Genomic DNA, 23659 nt, shown 5'->3' on the forward strand with positions numbered 1-23659 from the left:
CTTTGGTTACCTCCCTCTTTGGTTACCTCCCTCTGAGGATACCTCCCTCTTTGGTTACCTCCCTCTGAGGATACCTCCCTCTTTGGTTACCTCCCTCTTTGGTTACCTCCCTCTGAGGATATTGAAGTGATCTTTCCAAAACTCTCTTAGGGTCAATTTAGTGTCTGAGGTCATTTCAAAACACTTTTGAAACACTGCTTTTGTACAGAGTTTTTTGAAGTTTGAAATGACCTGCTGGTCCATGGGCCAGAGGAAAGAAGTTGTATTAGGAGGCAAAAACTTCACCTTAACGAAACCAAACTCCCCTGCAATTTCCTCTTGCAAGTCGGGAGGATGAGCAGGATCATTGTCCATTACCAGGAGGCAACTGAGTGGCAATTTCTTTTCCTGCAGGTATTTTGTCACAGTGGGGCCAAACACACCATAAAACCAGTCCAAGAAAAATACCCTAGTGACCCATGCCTTACTGATCGATCTCCAGAGCACACACAAATTACCCTTGACGATATTGTTATTCTTGAACACTCTGGGAGTATCAGAGTGATACACCAATAAAGGCTTCACTTTGCAATCACCACTAGTATTACTACGTAGCATTGTCAGCCTGTCTTTCATAGGCTTATGTCCTGGGAGTGCCTTTTCTTCCTGAGTAATGTAGGTCCTTTTTGGCATTTTCTTCCAAAACAGGCCTGTTTCGTCACAATTAAACACTTGTTCAGGTTTTAGGTTTTCAGTCTCTATGTATTCCATAAAGTCTTTCACATATTTTTCAGCTGCATTTTTGTCTGAACTGGCTGCCTCAACATGCCTTACCACACTGTGTATGCCACTACGAATCTTAAATCTCTCAAACCAGCCTTTGCTGACCTTAAATTCATCAGCAGCAGCACTATTTTGAGGCATTTTCTTAATAAGATCATGCAACATCCTTGCCTTTTCACAAATTATAGACTGAGAAACACTATCACCTGATAATTGTTTTTCGTTTATCCGTACCAATAACAGTCTCTCTACCTATTCAACTATTTGTGGTCTCCGTTTTGAAAACATACTTGAACCTTTCGCAACAACAGCTTCCTTCATTGCCTGTCTGTTCGCCAAGATAGTATTGATGGTTGAATATGATTTGTTGTATTGCCTTTCTATCTCAGCCATACGCACTCCACTCTCATATTTTTCAATGATCTCCTTCTTCATTTCCATCATAACACAGGCTTGGTACTAGAAGCTTTCTTGGGACCCATGGTGGCTTATTTAGAGTTTACAAGCACTAGAAATAGTGGAATAACACAAAATATGTTGGAGGCACACATGGAAACCGACCGCAACAGCTTGTAAACAATGGCACACTGACTCTTAGAGTGGCAGGACCCGCTCAGGCCGTGCTCTGGGCACATCGACACGTTCTGAACAATCTAGAAATATCTACTTACGACTGGTATGTCTCGTCTACCTACCCTCAATTTACATTACACATGCCTTAGTTTATGTTACACATGCCTTAGTTTATATTACACATTCAGGAGTTAAACCATATGCACACCCATTTTTCTATTTTCTTAAGAGTTCTTGTTCTTAAATAATTTACTTCCATCTCCGTCCGAAAATGGAGAAGAATTGCTCTTCCATAAGGTCGTGTGCGGCTGTAATGCCTGAACTAAGGGACAAGTAACCCCCGCTCCTGTAATAATTACGATAATTTAAAAGGAAGAACATTTCAAAAGTGGGATGTTTGAATGTACATGCACCATGCACGTAGTGCAGATGATAAGAAATAGTACTATGAGATCGATCCCGGACCTTAGTGTGTGAGCTGATTGCAGTAACGATCGAGGTATAGGGAGTGAATGTGAGGGAGGTGCGTTAGGCAGTGGGTAGAATGAAACAGGTAATGCAGCTGGAATTAATGTCATCAATCCAAAAATGTTAAAAATAGGCGGGGATATAGTTTAGCAAATGTGCCTTGATCAATGGACGAATTTGGGAGAGTATGTAAAAGAAGCAAGTTAAAAGTGAGCATTGAAGGAACAAGGAGATTAAAATAACAAAAAATAGATAGTGAAAGATTGGATATCGAATTAGAAGGAGTTTTTTGGGGGGAAGTAAATGTATTCAGATATTTGTGAGTAGAGTTATCAGCAGACGAGTCAGTAAAATACAAGGTAAATCATAGAACTGACGAGTGGAAAAAGCTGAGTGGTGCATTATGGCATATGTGAAGATATTACGAAGATAAAATGCGTAAAATCAAAGAACAGTCGTACAAACTCTATTAAATACAAGTTAAGCATAAATTTTAAACGTTACAGCGGAGGAGGCAGTGGAATGTTGTGTGTGAGCGCGGAGGAGGCAGTGGAATGTTGTGTGTGAGCGCGGAGGAGGCAGTGGAATGTTGTGTGTGAGCGCAATGGTGATAATATTATACATGGAATTCGTAGTTTGGAGATTACGAGGAGGTGAGGGGTTACTAAAGTTATTTTCAATGGGACTGGGGAAAGTTATTGAGGTGATAAAACATTTAGATAATGGGTAAAATAAGATGACTTCAAGGGTGTGTATATCCATAGTTGAGGGAGGGAGAGGAAGCGGTTGTTCTAGGAAACGTTGAAGGGATAGAGGGGGTGAAAGAGCTACGATATCCAAGAGACGTGTGTGTTGGATAGGACAGAGAGTGTACACAACTGTTTATCGTTAATTAAGGTGATGTTGTGTGAGTGAGGTAACACTTATGAAGGGAGTTAGCAAAACCTGTAAACCAGACATGAGTCCTGAAAGTGGGAAATAATGACTGCACCCTGAAGAAGAGTTGGGAATACTGTAGTTTACAGCAGCAATGTTAATGTGCCTCTGACTAATTGGTGATAGACTGAGTGAAGGTGAAATAGATTTTTTTTTTTTTGCCACTCTAATTTGAAAGAAGCCATGTGTGTTAGAAGTGTCCATTGAGATACTCTCTAGTCAAGCTTCTTAGTTAACACTAACTAGTCAGTTTAATGTTCGTTCACAGGTTCAGCAAGCACATGTACCATCTTCGGGAGCGGCCAAGTTAACAGCTCCATCTCCATCACTTACATTAATTCTCCCCAACCCACGATGCTGGAGGAAGTCGCCCATGGACAAAATACTTATGCTAGTCCTCAATGGGGCAGGTAAATGTTAGTTTAGTTTCATGTTCTTTACTATGAATGTTCGTGTTTGATAATAGTGTTACGCATTTTGCATCTTGGGTACACACGCGACCTCTGCCTCTGAGGAACTGGATGAAGAGTGCAAACGCTCACAGTCAGTCAAACAGACACACAGACACACAGACACACACACAAACACACACACACGCACTGTTCGCAGATGATGTGAAGCTGATGAGAAGAATTAAATCGGATGAGGATGAGGCAGGACTGCAAAGAGACCTGGACAGGCTGGACACGTGGTCCAGAAACTGGCTTCTCGAATTCAACCCTGCCAAATGCAAAGTCATAAAGATTGGGGAGGGGCAAAAAAGACCGCAGATAGAGTATAGGCTAGGTGGACAAAGAATACAGACCTCACTCAGGGAGAAAGATCTTGGGGTGACCATAACACCGAGCACGTCACCGGAGGCACACATCAACCAAATAACTGCTGCAGCATACGGGCGCCTGGCAAACCTGAGAATAGCGTTCCGATACCTTAATAAGGAATCGTTCAAGACACTGTACACTGTGTATGTTAGGCCCATACTGGAGTATGCAGCACCAGTCTGAAACCCACATCTGGTCATGCTGGGCAGCAGCAGTCCACAGAGCAGTCACATAATGAGGGGGGAGTGTTCACACCTCGTCTGGAGTAGTCTGTGTGGGCTTGTCACTCTCTCTTGTAGGTTGAACGTTCTCCTGGCAAGACGCCCCACACTCCTCTCTCTTGTGGGCCCTTGCTGGAAGATCGTCTCTGTCGTTTTCTTGTTGTTGGTTCTGTGGAACTTTGTTCACAGAACATTTCCTAGACTTAGTGATTTTCGACGTTGTACTGAGGTTGTGTGCTGCATAGACACTCCGAACAACTCAGGTACTGAGCTGTAGCTTCTGACCTAATTTGTACTGGTACCTGTGTACTGTCACAGTCGGGGATTTTCTAATGCTGAACTTAGATTCAGTAGTATGGGAGTTTTGTGACTTTTGTGGAGGATCTGCAGATGGTCCCTACTTAGTGTCGTTATAATGTCTCCTTGTTCCTGATTCTGTGTCGCTGTTGCTTGTTATATTGCTGTTCTGCTTATCAGTCGTTTTATTGTTCAAGCAAGCTGTTCTGATTGCCAGGTTGGTCAAGAAGTTAGTTGAGGTGAGGACTTTGTCAGTCACTGGTTTAAGTCTAGTCGAGTCGTGAGACATAGCGAACTACTTAGAGCACTTACACACATACACACAAACTTATTTGTAAATATATGTATGATTAAATGTACCAGACGGTACTTAAGACATATAAATGTGATATATGCCTTCAGCACAATACTACTGTATACGAGAGAAGTGATTATTTTGATTATGTTCATTACATTAATTTAATTTGATAATATACGCCTAGACAATTTTATTATTAATAAACTTATTAAATTTTAATTTATTTAGTTAGTAGCCTACAGTTGTAATCCTGAAGCACTATTGAATCTTACTGAATTCTAATGGAAAATTGGACCAGGATACTGACTACTTGTTAGAAAAACCCAGTAACAGGCTGGATGCTAGAAGGACAGTTCTTTCTAGTATTACCTGGAGATCTCTATCATTATTAGAAATCGCGTTTTTTGTAACAACTCTCCACTGGAGCCATACGTGCACTCACCACTGGTGCCAAGCATGCACTTACCACTGGTGCCAAGCATACACTCACCACTGGTGCCAAGCATGCACTCACCACTGGTGCCAAGCATGCACTTACCACTGGTGCCAAGCATACACTCACCACTGGTGCCAAGCATGCACTCACCACTGGTGCCAAGCATGCACTCATCACTGGTGCCAAGCATGCACTCACCACTGGTGCCAAGCATGCACTCACCACTGGTGCCAAGCATGCACTCACCACTGGTGCCATACATGCACTCACCACTGGTGCCAAGCATACACTCACCACTGGTGCCAAGCATGCACTCACCACTGGTGCCAAGCATGCACTCACCACTGGTGCCAAGCATGCACTCACCACTGGTGCCAAGCATGCACTCACCACTGGTGCCAAGCATGCACTCACCACTGGTGCCAAGCATGCACTCACCACTGGTGCCAAGCATGCACTCACCACTGGTGCCAAGCATGCACTCACCACTGGTGCCAAGCATGCATTCACCACTGATGCCATACATGCACTCACCACTGGTGCCAAGCATGCACTCACCACTGGTGCCAAGCATGCACTCACCACTGGTGCCATACATGCACTCACCACTGGTGCCAAGCATGCACTCACCACTGGTGCCAGGCATGCACTCACCACTGGTGCCATACATGCACTCACCACTGGTGCCATACATGTACTCACCACTGGTGCCAAGCATGCACTCACCACTGGTGCCAAGTATGCACTCACCACTGGTGCCAAGCATGCACTCACCACTGGTGCCATACATGCACTCACCACTGGTGCCAAGCATGCACTCACCACTGGTGACAGGAATGCACTCACCACTGGTGCCAAGCATGCACTCACCACTGGTGCCAGGAATGCACTCACCACTGGTGCCTAGCATGCACTCACCACTGGTGCCAGGAATGCACTCACCACTGGTGCCAAGCATGCACTCACCACTGGTGCCATACATGCACTCACCACTGGTGCCAAGCATACACTCACCACTGGTGCCAAGCATGCACTCACCACTGGTGCCAAGCATGCACTCACCACTGGTGCCAAGCATGCACTCACCACTGGTGCCAAGCATGCACTCACCACTGGTGCCAAGCATGCACTCACCACTGGTGCCAAGCGTGCACACACCACTGGTGCCAAGCATGCACTCACCACTGGTGCCAAGCATGCACTCACCACTGGTGCCAAGCATGCATTCACCACTGATGCCATACATGCACTCACCACTGGTGCCAAGCATGCACTCACTACTGGTGCCAAGCATGCACTCACCACTGGCGCCATACATGCACTCACCACTGGTGCCAAGCATGCACTCACCACTGGTGCCATACATGCACTCACCACTGGTGCCATACATGCACTCACCACTGGTGCCATACATGTACTCACCACTGGTGCCAAGCATGCACTCACCACTGGTGCCAAGTATGCACTCACCACTGGTGCCAAGCATGCACTCACCACTGGTGCCATACATGCACTCACCACTGGTGCCAAGCATGCACTCACCACTGGTGCCAGGAATGCACTCACCACTGGTGCCAAGCATGCACTCACCACTGGTGCCAGGAATGCACTCACCACTGGTGCCAAGCATGCACTCACCACTGGTGCCATACATGCACTCACCACTGGTGCCAAGCATGCACTCACCACTGGTGCCAGGAATGCACTCACCACTGGTGCCAAGCATGCACTCACCACTGGTGTCAAGAATGCACTCACCACTGGTGTCAAGCATGCACTCACCACTGGTGCCAAGCATGCACTCACCACTGGTGTCAAGCATGCACTCACCACTGGTGCCGTACATGCACTCACCATAACTGATGCCAAGCATGCACTCACTATTGGTGCCAAGCATGCACTCACTACTGGTGCCAAGCATGCACTCACAACTGGTGCCATGCATGCACTCACCACTGGTGCCAAGCATGCACTCACCACTGGTGCCAGGAATGCACTCACAACTGGTGCCAAGCATGCACTCACCACTGGTGCCAAGCATGCACTCACCACTGGTGCCAAGCATGCACTCACCACTGGTGCCCGGAATGCACTCACCACTGGTGTCAAGCATGCACTCACCACTGGTGCCAAGCATGCGCTCACCACTGGTGCCAAGCATGCACTCACCACTGGTGTCAAGCATGCACTCACCACTGATGCCATACATACACTCACCACTGATGCCATACATGCACTCACCACTGATGCCATACATACACTCACCACTGATGTCATACATGCACTCACCACTGATGCCATACATGCACTCACCACTGATGCCATACATGCACTCACCACTGATGCCATACATGCACTCACCACTGATGCCATACATGCACTCACCACTGATGCCATACATGCACTCACCACTTGTGCCTTACATGTATCATACACCGGTGTCAAACATGTACCATGCACTGGTGACATACATGTACCATACACTGGTGACATACATGTACCATGCACTGGTGACATACATGTACCATACACTGGTTACATACATGTCCCATACACTGGTGACATACATGTACCATACACTGGTGACATATATGTACCATACACTGGTGACATATATGTACCATACACTGGTGACATACATGTACCATACACTGGTGACATACATGTTCCAATCACTGGTGACATACATGTACCATACACTGGTGACATACATGTACCATACACTGGTGACATACGTGTACCATACACTGGTGACATACATGTACCATACACTGGTGACATACATGTACCATACACTGGTGACATACATGAACAATACACTGGTGACATACATGAACAATACACTGGTGACATACATGTACCATACACTGGTGACATACATGTACCATACACAGGTGACATACATGTACCATACACTGGTGACATACATGAACAATACACTGGTGACATACATGTACCATGCACTGGTGACATACATGTACCATTCACTGGTGACATACATGTACCATACACTGGTGACATACATGTACCATTCACTGGTGACATACATGTACCATACACTGGTGACATACATGTACCATACACTGGTGACATACATGTACCATACACTCGTGACATACATGAACAATACACTGGTGACATACATGAACAATACACTGGTGACATACATGTACTATACACTGGTCACATACATGTACCATACACTGGTGACATACATGAACAATACACTGGTGACATACATGTACTATACACTGGTCACATACATGTACCATACACTGGTGACATACATGAACAATACACTGGTGACATACATGTACTATACACTCGTCACATACATGTACGATACACTGGTGACATACATGTACCATACACTGGTCACATACATGCACCACACACTGGTGACATACATGTACCATACACTGGTCACATACATGTACGATACACTGGTGACATACATGTTCCAATCACTGGTGACATACATGTACCATACACTGGCGACATACATGTACGATACACTGGTGACATACATGTACCATACACTGGTGACATTACTGTACCATACAATGGTGACATATATGTACCATACACTGGTCACATACATGTTCCAATCACTGGTGACATACATGTACCATACAATGGTGACATACATGAACAATACACTTGTGACACACATGTACCATACACTGGTCACATACATGCACCACACACTGGTGACATACATGTACCATACACTGGTCACATACATGTACGATACACTGGTGACATTACTGTACCATACAATGGTGACGTATCTGAACAATGCAATGGTGACACACATGTACCATACACTGGTGACATACATGTACCATACACTGGTGACATACATGTACCATACACTGGTGACATACATGAACAATACACTGGTGACATACATGAACAATACACTGGTGACATACATGTACTATACACTGGTCACATACATGTACCATACACTGGTGACATACATGAACAATACACTGGTGACATACATGAACAATACACTTGTGACACACATGTACCATACACTGGTCACATACATGCACCACACACTGGTGACATACATGTACCATACACTGGTCACATACATGTACGATACACTGGTGACATTACTGTACCATACAATGGTGACGTATCTGAACAATGCAATGGTGACACACATGTACCATAAACTTGTGACATACATGTACCATACACTGGTGACAAACATGTACCATACACTGGTGACATACATGAACAATACACTGGTGACATACGTGTACCATACACTGGTGACATACATGTACCTGGAGTTTACCTGGAGAGAGTTTCGGGGGTCAACGCCCCCGCGGCCCGGTCTGTGACCAGGCCTCCTGGTGGATCAGCGCCTGATCAACCAGGCTGTTGCTGCTGGCTGCACGCAAACCAACGTACGAGCCACAGCCCGGCTGATCAGGAACTGACTTTAGGTGCTTGTCCAGTGCCAGCTTGAAGACTGCCAGGGGTCTGTTGGTAATCCCCCTTATGTGTGCTGGGAGGCAGTTGAACAGTCTCGGGCCCCTGACACTTATTGTATGGTCTCTTAACGTGCTAGTGACACCCCTGCTTTTCATTGGGGGGATGGTGCATCGTCTGCCAAGTCTTTTGCTTTCGTAGTGAGTGATTTTCGTGTGCAAGTTCGGTACTAGTCCCTCTAGGATTTTCCAGGTGTATATAATCATGTATCTCTCCCTCCTGCGTTCCAGGGAATACAGGTTTAGAAACCTCAAGCGCTCCCAGTAATTGAGGTGTTTTATCTCCGTTATGCGCGCCATGAAAGTTCTCTGTACATTTTCTAGGTCGGCAATTTCACCTGCCTTGAAAGGTGCTGTTAGAGTGCAGCAATATTCCAGCCTAGATAGAACAAGTGACCTGAAGAGTGTCATCATGGGCTTGGCCTCCCTAGTTTTGAAGGTTCTCATTATCCATCCTGTCATTTTTCTAGCAGATGCGATTGATACAATGTTATGGTCCTTGAAGGCGAGATCCTCCGACATAATCACTCCCAGGTCTTTGACGTTGGTGTTTCGCTCTATTTTGTGGCCAGAATTTGTTTTGTACTCTGATGAAGATTTAATTTCCTCATGTTTACCATATCTGAGTAATTGAAATTTCTCATCGTTGAACTTCATATTGTTTTCTGCAGCCCACTGAAAGATTTGGTTGATGTCCGCCTGGAGCCTTGCAGTGTCTGCAATGGAAGACACTGTCATGCAGATTCGGGTGTCATCTGCAAAGGAAGACACGGTGCTGTGGCTGACATCCTTGTCTATGTCGAATATGAGGATGAGGAACAAGATGGGAGCTAGTACTGTGCCTTGTGGAACAGAGCTTTTCACCGTAGCTGCCTCGGACTTTACTCTGTTGACGACTACTCTCTGTGTTCTGTTAGTGAGGAAATTATAGATCCATCGACCGACTTTTCCTGTTATTCCTTTAGCGCGCATTTTGTGCGCTATTACGCCATGGTCACACTTGTCGAAGGCTTTTGCAAAGTCTGTATATATTACATCTGCATTCTTTTTGTCTTCTAGTGCATTTAGGACCTTGTCGTAGTGATCCAGTAGTTGAGACAGACAGGAGCGACCTGTTCTAAACCCATGTTGCCCTGGGTTGTGTAACTGATGGGTTTCTAGATGGGTGGTGATCTTGCTTCTTAGGACCCTTTCAAAGATTTTTATGATATGGGATGTTAGTGCTATTGGTCTGTAGTTCTTTGCTGTTGCTTTACTGCCCCCTTTGTGGAGTGGGGCTATGTCTGTTGTTTTTAGTAACTGAGGGACGACCCCCGTGTCCATGCTCCCTCTCCATAGGATGGAAAAGGCTCGTGATAGGGGCTTCTTGCAGTTCTTGATGAACACAGAGTTCCATGAGTCTGGCCCTGGGGCAGAGTGCATGGGCATGTCATTTATCGCCTGTTCGAAGTCATTTGGCGTCAGGATAACATCGGATAGGCTTGTGTTAATCAAATTTTGTGGCTCTCTAATAAAAAATTCATTTTGATCTTCGACTCTCAGTCTGGTTAGCGGCTTGCTAAAAACTGAGTCATATTGGGACTTGAGTAGCTCACTCATTTCCTTGCTGTCATCTGTGTAGGACCCATCTTGTTTAAGTAGGGGCCCAATACTGGGCGTTGTTCTCGATTTTGATTTGGCATAGGAGAAGAAATACTTTGGGTTTCTTTCGATTTCATTTATAGCTTTTAGTTCTTCCCGCGATTCCTGACTCCTAAAGGATTCTTTTAGCTTAAGTTCGATGCTTGCTATTTCTCTGACCAGTGTCTCCCTGCGCATTTCAGATATATTGACCTCTTTTAGCCGCTCTGTTATTCTTTTCCGTCGCCTGTAAAGGGAGCGCCTGTCTCTTTCTATTTTACATCTACTCCTCCTTTTTCTTAGAGGAATAAGCCTTGTGCATACATCGAGTGCCACCGAGTTAATCTGTTCTAGGCATAAGTTTGGGTCTGTGTTGCTTAGTATATCTTCCCAGCTTATATCGGTTAGGACTTGGTTTACTTGGTCCCACTTTATGTTTTTGTTATTGAAGTTGAATTTGGTGAATGCTCCCTCGTGACTAGTCTCATTTTGTCGGTCTGGGGCTCCACGCATACATGTCTGAACCTCAATTATGTTGTGATCTGAGTATATTGTTTTTGATATGGTGACATTTCTTATCAGATCATCATTGTTAGTGAGGATGAGGTCTAGTGTATTCTCCAGTCTAGTAGGCTCTATTATTTGCTGGTTTAAATTGTATTTTGTGCAGAGATTTAAAAGCTCGCGTGAGTGTGAGTTTTCATCAGAGCTGCCTCCTGGTGTTATTACTGCAACAATATTATTTGCTATATTCCTCCATTTTAGGTGCCTTAAGTTGAAATCCCCCAGGAGCAAGATGTTGGGTGCAGGAGCTGGAAGATTTTCCAGACAGTGGTCAATTTTTAACAGCTGTTCCTGGAATTGCTGGGATGTTGCATCCGGAGGCTTGTAGACTACCACAATGACTAGGTTTTGGTTCTCGACCTTTACTGCTAAAACTTCCACTACGTCATTTGAAGCATTAAGCAGTTCTGTGCAAACAAGTGACTCTGCAATGTACAGGCCAACCCCCCCCTTTTGCCTGTTCACTCTGTCACATCTGTATAGGTTGTAACCTGGGATCCATATTTCTTTGTCCAAGTGATCCTTTATGTGGGTCTCAGTGAAAGCCCCGAACATTGCCTTTGCCTCTGTAAGCAGTCCACGGATGAAAGGTATTTTGTTGTTTGTTGCTGGCTTTAGACCCTGTATATTTGCAAAGAAGAATGTTATCGGACTGGTGGTATTGTTGGTACTGGGGGGGGATTTTTTTTCCGGCATTAGTATCTGTATCTGTTGGTTTGGAGTGGAGGCCATCGACTGTGGTTCCACTCCAGGAATGACTGGATTTGGTGTACGATTTCTGCCATTTCCTGCCAGTTTTTTTTCCTTCCTGGCACTAAAAAACCTCTCCCTCTTGAGTGGCTGTGGCTACCCAGGTTTTCCCATGGCCTGGATGTTTTGTATCTTTTTGTCCCCTTTAGATGGTATGCCTGGCAATTTAAGTTATAGCACAGTCTTTCCTGTACTGAAGAGGTACACATTTCAGGGTGAAAAAGCTTACAGGAAGGGAGTTTGCATTTTCCTGTTGTCATATGGGCATGGCATTTTCTAGGGTGGTCATAGTTGCATGTCCCATCTGTTTTTCCAGATTTCCCATGCCAGCAGATACCAAGTGCATAGTATGTGCACAGGCTTGGTTTCCGTTTGCCTTGGGTTTCTGTGACTGTATTCCCTGTTGGTGCATGTTTCCCTGTCTTATTCCTATCCTCCCTAGCACCAACAATGGAGCTCCCACCAGTTGTTTTTGGTAATTTATCCTCACTATTGCTATTGGAGTCCTCTTGTTTGCTATTTCCTGCGGTATTTCTAGTTTGCAATATTGATTTTATCTTATCTTTGACTACACTTGTTTCCCTACTATGGCTCCTGTCCCCTATGAGGTCATTTATATGTATTCCTTCCTGCGTATAATTCCCGACTACCTGGACAAAATCTCCAGCTTCACCATTACTGTCTCCCAGGACAGTATCTCCAGCTTCACCATTTCTGTCTCCCAGGACAGCACCTCCAGCTTCACCATTACTGTCTCCCAGGACAGCACTATCAGCCCCACATTTACTGACTACCAGGACATCACCTCCAGCCTTACAGTTTGTGACTACATGGCCAGTATCAAGGGCAGTACCATTCAGCCCGGACTTTTTATGTTCCCATCTGTTGTAGAAAGCTTCCAGGTTTTCTATGAAAGCAGCTTTGATGTTGTCCTCTTTTAATACCCTTGTGATTTTAGTCCACAGATTTTCCTGATTTGGGCATACCCAAAAACACTTGTCTGTTTTAATACTGCTTGTAGCTAGTTCTGGGATATCTGCACAAGGAGCGTGACACCAATTTCCACAAAAATGACAATTTATCCATGTGGAGGCCCGTTTGTTTGATTGACTGCAGACTACACACAGCTTCATAATGATTTGAATGGTTGATTTACTGCAATTCTACTAGCAACCTCTTGAATATTATATTAATAACCTTAAATGAAGCTCTAGCTATTTGTATTTCTGTTTCTAACTCTTTTTGTATATTGGACAGCTTACCGTCACGTTCCTGATTTTTAATGTTCATGGTGACATATATGTACCATAAACTTGTGACATACATGTACCATACACTGGTGACAAACATGTACCATACACTGGTGACATACATGTACCATACACTGGTGACATACATGAACAATACACTGGTGACATACATGTACCATACACTGGTGACATACATGAACAATACACTGGTGACATACATGTACCATACACTGGTGACATACATGTACCATACACTGGTGACATACATGTACCATACACTGGTGACATACATGTACCATACACTGGTGACATACATGTACCATACACTGGTGACATACATGTACCATACACTGGTGACATACATGAACAATACACTGGTGACATACATGTACTATACACTGGTCACATACATGTACCATACACTGGTGACATACATGAACAATACACTGGTGACATACATGTACTATACACTGGTCACATACATGTACCATACACTGGTGACATACATGAACAATACACTGGTAACATACATGTACTATACACTCGTCACATACATGTACCATACACTGGTGACATACAAGTACCATACACTGGTGACATACATGTACCATACACTGGTGACATACATGTACCATACACTGGTGACATACATGAACAATACACTGGTGACATACTTGTACCAAACACTGGTGACATAAATGTACCATACACTGGTGACATACATGAACAATACTCTGGTGACATACATGAACAATGCACTGGTGACATACATGCACTATACACTGGTCACATACATGTACCATACACTGGTGACATACATGAACAATACACTGGTGACATACATGTACTATACACTCGTCACATACATGTACGATACACTGGTGACATACATGTACCATACACTGGTCACATACATGCACCACACACTGGTGACATACATGTACCATACACTGGTGACATACATGTACCATACACTGGTCACATACATGTACGATACACTGGTGACATACATGTACCATACACTGGTCACATACATGCACCACACACTGGTGACATACATGTACGATACACTGGTGACATACATGTACCATACACTGGTCACATACATGTACGATACACTGGTGACATACATGTACCATACAATGGTGACATACATGAACAATACACTTGTGACACACATGTACCATACACTGGTCACATACATGTACGATACACTGGTGACATACATGTTCCAATCACTGGTGACATACTTGTACCAAACACTGGTGACATAAATGTACCATACACTGGTGACATACATGAACAATACACTGGTGACATTCATGTACCATACAATGGTGACGTATCTGAACAATGCAGTGGTGACACACATGTACCATACACTGGTGACATACATGTATCATACAGTGCTGACCTACATGTACCATACACTGGTGACATACATGTACCATACACTGGTGACATACATGTACCATAAACTTGTGACATACATGTACCATACACTGGTGACAAACATGTACCATACACTGGTGACATACATGAACAATACACTGGTGACATACGTGTACCATTCACTGGTGACATAAATGTACCATACACTCTTGACGTACGTGTACCAAACACTGGTGACATACATGTACCATACACTGGTGACATAAATGTACCATACATTGGTGACGTACGTGTACCAATCACTGGTGACATAAATGTACCATACACTGGTGACCTACATGTACCATACACTGGTGACGTACGCGTACCAAACACTGGTGACATACATGTACCATACACTGGTGACATACATGTACTATACACTGGTGACATACATGTACCATACACTGGTGACGTACATGTACCAAACACTGGTGACATACATGTACCATACACTGGTGACATACATGTGCTATAAACTGGTGACACACATGTACCCTACACTGGTGACATACATGTACCATACACTGGTGACATACATATACCATACAGTGGTGACGTACGTGTACCAAACACTGGTGACATACATGTTTCATACACTGGTGACATACATGTACCATACACTGGTGACGTACGTGTACCAAACAGTGGTGACATACATGTACCATACACTGGTGACGTACATGTACCAAACAGTGGTGACATACATGTACCATACACTGGTGACGTACATGTACCAAACACTGGTGACGTACATGTACCATACACTGGTGACATACATGTACCATACACTGGTGACATACATGTACCATACACTGGTGACATACATGTACCATACACTGGTGACGTACGTGTACCATACACTGGTGATATACATGTACCATACACTGGTGACATACATGTACCATACACTGGTGACATACATGTACCATACACTGTTGACATACATGTACCATACACTGGTGACGTACGTGTACCATACACTGGTGACATACTATTGCTACCCCTGAATGGGTCACAATGTTTATAATGTTTATTTTTTTATTATTATTATTCTTATCACACTGGCCGATTCCCACCAAGGCAGGGTGGCCAGAAAAAGAAAAACTTTCACCATCATTCACTCCATCACTGTCTTGCCAGAAGGGTGCTTTACACTACAGTTTTTAAACTGCAACATTAACACACCTCCTTCAAAGTGCAGGCACTGTACTTCCCATCTCCAGGACTCAAGTCCGGTCTGCCGGTTTCCCTGAATCCCTTCATAAATGTTACCTTTGTCGCACTCATGTAATTTGATATTGCTTATATTTGCAATATTAGCTAAATCGTAAATATATTGCTTTATATTATTATTTGACTTAGTTATATTATTAGGTAGGATATAACATTTATATACATTATTCAGTGCTCGTAGTTCTAGAGTGTTAAGTAGCAGACAGCATTGTCTAACTACCAGTTCCACTTGTTTCCCTGCCAGCTTCTCTGTGTTGCTGGGCGGCAGCAGTCCATGGAGAGTCACGTGATTGAGGGGGTGGGGTGATCACACCTCACCTGGGTGAGACTGTCTTGCTTTGACTCGCTCTTTTTTGTTTGGCTTGGCTTCCGACAAGACATGTCTTCCTTACTGGCTTTTGTTGGAAGATCGCCTCAGTCGTTTTCTTGTTGTTGGTTCTCTGTAACTCTGTTCACAAAACATTGCCTAGACTTAGTGATTTTCGACGTTGTACTGAGGTTGTGTGTCGCATAGACACTCTGAGAAACTCAGGTCCTGAGCTGTAGCTTCTGACCTAATTTGTACTTGTATCTGTGTACTGTCACAGTCGGGGATTCTCTAATGCTGAACTTAGATTCAGTAGTATGGGAGTTTTGTGACTTTTGTGGAGGATCTGCAGATGGTCCCTACTTAGTGTCGTTATATTATCTCCTTGTTCCTGATTTTGTGTTGCTGTTGCTTGTTTCATTGCTGTTCCACTTATCAGTCGTTTTATTGTTCAAGCAAGCTGTTCTGATTGCCAGGTTGGTCAAGAAGTTAGTTTATGCGAGGACTTTTAGTCAGTCACTGGTTAAGTCTAGTCGAGTCTTGAGACATAGCTAACTACTTAGAGCACTTACACACATACATACAAACTAACTTGTATATATTTGTATTATGTTATTAATTGTTAACAATGTACCAGACGGTACTTAAAAGCCATTAAGATGTGATATGTGCCTTCAGCACAATACTACTGTACACAAGAGAAGTGATTATGATTATTTTGATTATATTGATTACTATAATTTACTTTGATAATATACGCCTAGACAGTTTAATTGTTATTAATGAACTATTAAATTTTAATTTCTTTAGTTAGTAGCCTACCAGTTGCAATCCTGAAGAACTATGGAATCTTACTAAATTCTTATGGATAATTGGACCAGGATACTGACTACTTGTTACAAAAACCCAGTAACAGGCTGGATGCTAGAAGGACAGTCCTTTCTAGTATTCATTGGAGATCTCTAAGCTTATTAGAAATAGCGTTTTTTTGTAACACAAACATGTACCATACACTGGTAACATACACGTACCATACACTGGTGACATACATGAGCGGTCCCTGCGGCTGTACGGTCTCCTTTCCTGAGCTGTCTCCTTCCACACCCATGCGCCCGCCCAAGTGCCAGCCCGTCCGCGCCGACCCGCGACATTGACCTCACCCTCGACCACCTTGACCTCACCCTCGACCACCTCGCCCGCGCCTTCTGCAGTGCCTTCTGCAGCGTCATCCGGATCGCCCCCACCCCCCTAATTTTTTTCCGATTTTTTCAATTTGTTTTTTGAATTTCTTGTGCTCTCCAATTCCTCGGATCAAGTTTTTCTCGATATCAATAATACAAAGACTCCATCTCCTCGGATCAAGTTTTTGGATTCCCCCCTCTGGGGGTAAGCATTCAAAATGGACTCCCACTTTCACCCCAAATATTCCTGCTCTACTTCCTTGGATCAAGTTTTTTCTCGATATCAATAATACCAAGACTCCATCTCCTTGGATTCCCCCCTCCAGGGGTAAGCATTCAAAATAGACTTCCACTTGCATCCCAAATTCCCTGCTCCATCTCCTCGGATCAACACCCTCCCCCCACACCTCCCACCACCCACTTCTACCTCAAATATTCCTGTTCTACTTCCTTGGATCAAGTTTTTCTCGATATCAAATAATACAAAGACTCCATCTCCTTGGATCAAGTTTTTTGGATTCCCCCCTCTGGGGGTAAGCATTCAAATGAACTCCCCATATGGGGCATGGTACTTTCTCTTACTACAGGTCTAAACAAGTGTTTACTCGGCGGTCAGTGACTTCACGTGATGACCTCACACATACAGGCTGAATCTTGTCGACTTCCCCCTATGTCAGTGATGTCACGTGATGACCTCACACACACAGGCTGAATCTTGTCGACTTCCCCCTATGTCAGTGACGTCACGTGATGACCCCCCACACACAGGCTGAATCTTGTCGAGCAGACAATAACATAAAATGCAGGATAACACTATTTATTATACAACCAATGCATTTCATATTCTTCCAACAAAAAAAAATCATTGAAAAAAAGATACAAATCATTGACTAAAATCAACATATATTTTCTCTTGAAGAAATTCTGTGCATTTTGTTCTGGATCTTCTTCGTCGTCACCATCTCAGTATTACACATTTCATATACAACATAGGGAAAACATTACACATTTTCACTCTTAACCCAGGATAACACAAATAGTTCCACATTTTTTCATTAATACCCACAACAATCCACAATTTCTTTATAAAAGATTCACTCTTCTCAAGTCTAGATATTTTTCTCGTTTTAACTATTTCATCAGAAAAAGTCTAGCGAATCTTATCTGACCAATCTCAGATAACACCTAAGGTCACTCCCCCACGAAGTAACCTTCTCTCCTTACCCCTTCTCCCACCAACATCTCACAATTTTCACTCATAACCCACAATTTTTCTCGTTTTAACTATTTCATCAGAAAAAGTCACCACAATACTTACAACTTATAACCACTTTTCGATAAATTCACTAGACACAATTTTACATATTACGAAGTTAATGCCCCCCCCCACACACACACACTTTTCTCATTATCTCTTAAGAAATATTCATCTACAACCTTTATCATCTCACTACAAAACGTCCCCCAGATTACTTCGAACACTCTCATAAATCATTGGATACTCACAAAAATACCTTTGAACATTTCCAAACAACACCGAAACACTTCCAAGACAACATTTTGAATACTCCCAAATAAGATTTGACATCTCTAATTTATCTACACTTATATTATTTCATTAAATTACAACTCACTACCCAAACTCCTCCCTCATTCTCCAGATTTTTACAACAGTATCACAAAAACTAACTCAAATACTTTACTTTGAACAACACCAAAAACACCATCAATTACCTTTGAATACTCCAAAAACATCATTCGAACACCCCCAAATCACCACTGAATACTCCCAGAACACCTTCATAAATACTCTTGCACATCATTTAAACACCTTCAAAAACACCTTTGAATAGTCTCAAACACCATTTGAGTACTCACAAATACACAACTGAATTCAGTCAAAACACCACCAAAATCACTATAAACTAAGATCAACATCACAGACTAACACCCATTTTCACACAAATCCTCTCAAATCACTATAACCAAGACGATTACCAATTTCTATGAGTACACTCACCTCCAACTAAGATATAACATGAATGCAAAAAAACATGAACACAATCCAAACACACACGAACACTTACAACAGAATCACCTCTTTTTCGGTATCTCTAGTTCGACAACAACGCCCACAACCCACAACACCAACATCCCACAACACCAACAACCCACATCACTCACAACCCACAACACCCACAACAACAACCCACAACTAATAACCACATTTTCTGCATCGCTAGTTCGACAACAACACCCACATCCCACAACACCCCACAACCCACATCACCCACAACAACAACCCACTTATAACATCTTTTTTGGTATCTCTAGTTCGACTACATTACCCACAACCCTCATCACTTACCAATTTATTCACAATTTTTCTTCTTCCGATTCAAATTTTTCCCATTCTTTTTACTGAATCTTAAATGTAATACACATTCCTCCCTACATTACTAAAATTCTAATAAAATCCTCTCCATACCCATTTCCTTGTATCCACATAAATTTATATTATACTCACAACTAGTAATCTCACTACCCAACTACTGCGACATGTTTCAACACCCTCCATTCTTTTCCAATAAATCATAACTTTTCACTTCTATAATTTCTTTTAAAATATTCACACTTTACCTTTATTTTCAGTAAAATCCCCCCATATTTAATTAAATTTCTAATTCAACCCTCCCCATACCCCTCTCCATCTCACCCACATTTCTTCACATCCACTCACCCATCACCCAACACACCTCTTCAGAACAAACACAAAAAACACATTTCACATCCACAAATGCATCTCATCACCCATCTCAAATCCACTAAAATCAAAGTAACCAAGATATTCACAAAATTCTATGACCCCCTAACACACACACACACACACACCTCACTTTACTTTGAACACCTTCAAAACACTCTCATACATCATCATTTGAGACCACCTTTTCTCAATATCTCTTAAGAAATATTCTCTCATCCACATCCTTTATCATCTCACTACAGAACAACCCCCAGATTACTTCGAACACTCTCATAAATCATTTGAATACTCCCAAAAAACACCTTTGAACATTTCCAAACAACACTGAAACACTTCCAGAATATCATTTTTGAATAATTTCTTCACATCCACTCACCCGTCTCCCAACACACCTCTTCAGAACGAACACAAAAATAGCATTTCACATCCACAAATGCATCTCATCACCCATCTCAAATCCACTAAAATCACTGTATCCAAGATATTCACAAAATTCTATATCCACCTAACACACAGACAACTCACTTTACTTTGAACACCTTGAAAACACTCTCATACATCAACATTTGAGACCACCTTTTCTCAATATCTCTCTTAAGAAATATTCTCTCATCGACAACCTTTATCATCTCATTACAGAACAACCCCAAGATTACTTCGAACTCTCTCATAAATCATTTGAATACTCACATAAACACCTTTGAACATTTCCAAACAACACTGAAGCACTTCCAAAATATCATTTTGAATACTCCCAAAAAAGATTTATCATCTCTAATTTTTCTACACTTACATATTTCATTAAATTACAACTCATCCACCATACTACTCCCTCAGTCTCCAGACTTTACAACATTACCACAAAAACTAACTCATACACTTATGACATGAGACATTTTACCAAAACTACACAAACACACACACACACACAGCACACTTTACTTTGTACAACACCATAAACAACATCAATTACCTTTGATTTCTCCAAAAACATAATTTGAACACATTCAAAAACATCAACAAACTCCTTTGAATACTCCCAAAACACCACTGAATACTACCAAAACAACACCGAATACTGCCCAAATAACACTAAAAATCACCAGAAACTAAGATCAACACCACCAACTAACACCCATTTTATAGAAATCCCCTCAAATCACTATAACCTAGACGATCCCACTCAGTTAGTTTAATATGTTTATTATGCACCCCATACCCATCCTGTGGGCGGTAGTCAAAAGATTACAGAGGTACATAATTGGTCCAGGGACTGGACTCCAAAGTTTTGATAGCTGAGCAAGTTATAAAGGTAATGAACTAGATCTGGTCATAATCATGACCGTTACAAAGGTAATGAGCTCCAGGTAGAGCTGGTCACACATGAATAATTGCAAAGGTAATGAATCAAACACATTAATCATGAGAATTTACAAAGGTAATGAGCTCCAGGTAGAGCTGGTCACAATCATGACAAGTTTCAAAGGTAATGAATTATAAACACGTTATCACATGATTACAATCATAGACAAATTACAGAGTAATGAGCAGTTAACAAACATAGTAGGGAATTCATCCAATGCCCCAACAACAGATGTTGCTAGGTGCCTGTCTCTCCTCGGCAGACAGCCATTGCAAACAGCAGCAAGTTTCCCCGGGATCTGCTGCTTGCACGAGCACCATCGACCCTCCCCAATAGGTCCAAGAAGCCAGTGACTCCGTTAGCAGCCCGATGGAGAGCTCCCCTAGGGACATATCAGTGTCCTGGTGGACGCCAAGTTGATTGAAGATTCCAGGCCCTCGTGTGCACGGATGTTGAAGCTTGTGGAACTGAGTACACACTGCCTGTGGCACACCTGACAGCTGCCTCGCGGTCGAACTCCACGATGCTGTCCCTGTAGTAGAAGTTCTTGTGAGCCCGGCACTCCCTGCAGTGCCATCGCTGACATCGTGGGTTAGGGGAGAAGTACCCTCTATAGATGGGGTGGCGCTGGGAGTTGGGTGGGTGAGGCGGGGGAGACGGGCAGGGGTGAGGCGTTATGAGAGGGGTCACTGTTTACTACACACGCCCTCCCCCTCCCCCCCAGCGGAGAGGGACTTACAACAGGATCACCACCAACTGAAAACATAATATGTACACACACACTCACAAAGAAAAAAACTAAGACATCCATCAACTATCATCAATGACCACTCACCTCAAAACCACTAAGTTCGCAGAAAACACTCATTTTTATAAACATTCACACAAAAAATCACAATCACCAACTCCATACAATATCTAATACACTCCCCTCGCTACCATCAACACATACCAGCACAGATAGGGATACCTCTCATGACATCACACTCCATCCTGTGTTTACTTGGCAATCAGCGACGTCACACCCAAACACCTTGTTTCAACCTGTTATATCTCCAATATCTAAGATCACCACAATCAAGACGTTTACCAAATTCTATAACCCCTCCACTAAGATCACACATTTTTGTACACATTCTCTTAAAACATCATCATAACGAAGATCACTAAAACTATCTATACTTTTACTAAGATCACGTAACATTTTGTCTTCTCTAACTCACCCACCAATTTACATTCTCATTCACACTTACACATTTCATTAACCGGAATTACATCTCATCCACCAAACTCCTCCCTCATTCTCCAGACTTTACAACATTAGCACACAAAAAAAACTAACTCATACACTTATGACATGAGACATTACCATATCTAACACACTGACTAACTTTGAACCAACTCTGAACAACACCAAAACACGACTGAACATCTTCAAAAAATACTCTGCACGTCATTTGAACACCTTCAAAAACATCTCCGAATACTCCCAAAACACTACTGATTACTACCAAATCACCACTGAACACAACCAAAACACCGTCAAAATCACCAGAAACTAAGTTTAACATCACCATCTAACACCCATTTTATAGAAATCCCCTCAAATCACTATAACCAAGAACTCCCTCCCCATGGGCGCATAAAAAAAAAGCATGAACACAAACCTAATACACAAACACTTAGTACATGATCACCATCAACTGAAAACATATCTTGTACACACATAAATCTAAGACAACCACCATCAACGAACACCCATATTCACTTACCTCAAAAAAACACTAATATCACAGAAAACACTCATTTTTATAAACATTCACACAAAAAAATCATATTCGACAATATCTAAGCGCACTCACCTCACTAC

Source organism: Cherax quadricarinatus, chromosome 54 (genome assembly GCF_038502225.1).
Source record: "Cherax quadricarinatus isolate ZL_2023a chromosome 54, ASM3850222v1, whole genome shotgun sequence".
Classification (NCBI taxonomy): domain Eukaryota; kingdom Metazoa; phylum Arthropoda; class Malacostraca; order Decapoda; family Parastacidae; genus Cherax; species Cherax quadricarinatus.